The 4,276-nt window shown below is 45.8% G+C and overlaps 1 non-coding gene across 1 annotated transcript; it reads right to left on the reverse strand.

Moving 5' to 3' along the window:
- Nucleotides 1-1,445: 1,445 nt before the first annotated feature.
- trnae-cuc (transfer RNA glutamic acid (anticodon CUC)) lies at nt 1,446-1,517 on the reverse strand. Its single transcript has one exon. It is a non-coding gene; the product is annotated as a tRNA-Glu (tRNA).
- Nucleotides 1,518-4,276: the final 2,759 nt, after the last annotated feature.

Raw genomic sequence — 4,276 nt, forward strand, 5'->3', positions numbered from 1 at the left:
GCAGTGGTAAGCAAATTGCAGTGGATCCAGGTCCTTGCTCAGGCAGATGTTAATTCTAGCCATAACCAACCTCTCAAAGCACTTCAACACCATCATCCCTTCAGTATTAATCACCAGGCTTCTAAACCTGGGGATCTGTACCTCCCTCTGCAATTGGATCCTCGACTCCCTCATCAGGAGACCACAGTCGGTACGGATGGGTGATAATATCTCCTCCTTGCTGACAATCAACACAGGCGCACCTCAAGGATGCGTGCTTAGCCCACTGCTCTACTCTCTCTCTACACTCATGACTGTGGCTAAGCACAGCTCAAATGCCAATTATAAACTCGCAGATGACACCACTGTTGTTGGTAAAATCTCAGATGGCAACGAGAAGGCGTACAGGAGTGAGATAGATCAGTTGGTTGAGTGGTGTCACAACCAGAACCTTGCACTCAACGTCAGCAAGACCAAGGAATTGATTGTGGACTTCAGGAAGAGGAAGTCGGGAGAACACATGCCGGTCCTCATTGAGGGGTCAGCAGTGGAAAGGGTGAGCAGCTTTAAGTTCCTGGGTGTCAACATCTCTGAGGATCTGTCCTGGGCCCAACACATTGATGCAATTACAAAGCAAGCACGCCAGTGGTTCTATTTCATGAGGGTTTTGAGGAGATTTGGTATGTCACCAAAGACTCTTACAAATTTCTATAGGTATACAGTGGAAAGCATTCTGACTGGATGCATCACAGCTTGGTATGGAGGCTCCAATGCACAGGATCGCAAGAGGCTGCAGAAGATTGTAGACTCAGCCAGCACCATCACGGGCACAACCCTCCCCACTATCGAGGACATTTTCAAGAGGCGGTGCCTCAAGAAGGCAGCATCCATCATTATGGACCCTCACCATCCGGGACATGCCCTCTTCTCGTTACTACCATCAGGTAGGAGGTACTGGAGCCTGAAGACCCACACTCAGCAATTCGGGAACAACTTCTTCCCCTCCACCATCAGATTTCTGAATGGTCCATGAACCCATGAACACTACCTCATTGTTCCTTTTTTTGCACAATTTATTTATTTTGTGATTTATAGTTTTTTATGTCTTGGCACTGTTCTGCTGCCACAAAACAACAAATTTCATGTCATATAAGACAGTGATAAGATATCTTTATTAGTCACATTACATCAAAAAACATAGTGAAATACATCTTTTGCGTAGTGTGTTCTGGGGGCAGCCCGCAAGTGTCACCATGTTTCCGGTGCCAACATAGCATGCCCACAACTTCCTAACCCATATGTCTTTGGAATGTGGGAGGAAACCAGAGCACCCGGAGGAAACCCACGTAGACACGAGGAGAACGTACAAACTCCTTCCAGACAGTGGCCGGAATTGAACCCAGGGCGCTGGCGCTGTAATAGCATTATGCTAACCGCTACACTACCATGCCTGCCAGGAAACACACTTCCCTGGCTGGGAATTGAACCCGGGCCGCGGCGGTGAGAGCGCCGAATCCTAACCACTAGACCACCAGGGAACCTGATTCTGAGTCAAGAAAGCTGCAAAATGCCCAGATGGAAGATGAGGTATAGTTCCTCAACCTGCATTGGGTTTCCTCATAACACTGTTGGAGGCCACAGCCAGATAAGTCAGAGTAGGTGTGGAATGGATAATAAAGTGGCAGTCAATGGAGAGATGAAGGTCATCTCTGAAGTCTGAACACAGGATGCTTGCTAAAATGATCAGCCAATCTGCGTTTGTTTTCTCCAATGTAGAAACCACATTGCGAACGCCGAAAGCTGTACACTAGATTGGAAGAAGTGCAAGTGAATCACTGTTTCACCTGAAAAGTCTGTTTGGGTCCCTGGATGGTGGGAAGGGAAGAGGTGAAAGGACAGGTGTTGTATTTCCTGTGTTTACATGGGAAGGTGTCATAAGATGGGGAGTAGTTGGTGAGGATGGAAGAGTGGATCAGGGAGCTGTAAAGGGAGCAATTCATTCAAAATGCTGAAAAAGGAGGGGAGGAGATTGCAGTGGAAATTGCATAAAATGATCTGTTGAATGTGGAGGCTGGTGGTGTGGAAGGTAAAACCAGGGGAACTCTGTTCTTATTCTATCCAGGAGGAGTGAGTGCAGACGTGCAGGAAATAGATGAGATGTGGTCAAGGGCTCTGTCTGCTATGGTAGAGGGAAAGTCATGGTTCAAGAAAAAGAAAGACACTTCAGAAGCACCCAGATGGAAAGTCTCATCAATGGAGATTGGTATTGGTTTATTATTGTCACTTGTACCAAGGTACAGTGAAAAGCCTGTCTTACAAACTGATCGTACAGGTCAATTCATTACACAGTGCAGTTACATTGAGTTAGTACAGAGTGCATTGATGTAGTACAGGTAAAAACAATAACAGTACAGAGTAAAGTGTCACAGCTACAGAGAAAGTGCAGTGCAATAAGGTGCAAGGTCACGACAAGGTAGATCATGAGGTCATAGTCCATCTCATTGTATAAGGTATATTGTATATTGATGAGGAACTGGGAGAATAAAATGGAGTCCTTACAATAGGAAGGGTGGAAGAAAGTATAGTCAAGATAGTTGAATGAATCTGCAGGTTTGTGATTGATGTTTGTAATTAGCCTTTCCCGAGATGGAGATGTGGCGTCAGAAAGGGAAGGAAAAAGTCAGAGATGGACCGTATGAAGGTGATAGCAAAGTGGAAAGTGACAGCAGAGGTGATGACATTTTCAAGATGTGAGGAGAGAGCAGGTAAATGGCACTGAAGCCAAGATTGAGACATATTGACCATGAAGACGATAAGACATAGGAGCAGAATTAGGCCATTCGGCCCATCGAATCTGCTCTGCCATTCAATCATGGCTGATTTATTTTTCCCTCTCAACACCATTCTCCTGCCTTCTACCCATAACCCTAGGCGCCCTTACTAATCAAGAACCTATCAACCTCCACCTTAAATATACTGAGCCTCCACAGCCATCTGTGGCAATGAATTCCACAAGTTCACCACTCTCAAGAAATTCATGCTCATCTCTGTTCTAAAGGGACACCCTTCTATTCCGAGGCTGTGCCCTCTGATCCTAGACTCTCCTACGTCTGGAAACATCCTCTCCAAGTCCACTCTATCCAGGCCTTTCAATATTCAGTAGGTTTCAATGAGATCCCCCCTCATCCTTCTAAACTCCAGCGCGTACAGGCCCAGAGCCATCAAGCGTCTCTCATACATTAACCCTTTCATTCCCAGAATAGTCTAGTTTAGAAAATAGTGTACACCTTTATTCCTTCTACCAAAGTGCATAACCGTACACTTCCCGACACTGTATTCCATCTGCCACTTCTTTGCCCATTCTCCCATCCCGTCCAAGTCTATCTGCAGACTCCCTGCTTCCTTAACACTTACTGCCCCTCCATCTATCTTTGTATCATCCGCAAACTTGGCCACAAAGCCATCTTTGCTTCAGTGTCAACTAGGGAAAGAGACTTTGACGAATGTGAGGTCAGCATAGAACAGGCTAATGTGCTGGAGCATGTTGAGGTTACATGTTGAGAAAAACATTAGGATAGATAAGTCCCCAGGACCAGACAGGATGTACCCTAGGTTACTATGGGAGGTGAGAGAAGAGATTGCTGGGGACATTGACTATGATATTTGCAACCTCCCTGGCCACAGGAGTGATATCAGAGGATTGGAAAATGGCTAATGTTGTTGCCTTGTCCAAGAAAGATAATCGGGATAATCTTGGGAATTATAGACCAGTGAGTCTTACGTCAGTGGTGGGCAAGCTATTGGAGAGGATTCTTAGGGATAGGATTTATGATCATAGTCTTATTAGGGATATTCAGCATGGCTTCGTGAGGGGCAGGTTGTGCCTCAAGAGCCTAATTGGGTTTTTCCATGAGGTGACAAAACAAATAGATGAAGGTAGAGCAGTGGATGTGGTGTATATGGACTTTAGTAAAGCATTTGATAAGGTTCCCCATGGTAGGCTCATCCAGAAAGTCATGAGGCATGGGATCCATGGAGACTTGTCTGCGTGGATTCGGAATTGGGTTGCCCACAAAAGGCAGAGAATGGTAGTAGATGGAAAGTATTCTGCTTGGACGTTGGTGACTAGTGGTATTCTGCAGGGATCTGTTCTGGGACCCCTACTCTGCGATTTTCAAAAATGACTTGGAATGAGTAAGTGGAGGGATGGGTTAGTAAATATGCAGATGACACAAAGGTTGGAGGGGTTGTGGATAGTGTAGAAGGTCGTCACAGATTACAACAGGATATGGACAGG

The sequence above is a fragment of the Pristis pectinata genome, chromosome 1 (assembly GCF_009764475.1).
Source record: "Pristis pectinata isolate sPriPec2 chromosome 1, sPriPec2.1.pri, whole genome shotgun sequence".
Lineage (NCBI taxonomy): Eukaryota > Metazoa > Chordata > Chondrichthyes > Rhinopristiformes > Pristidae > Pristis > Pristis pectinata.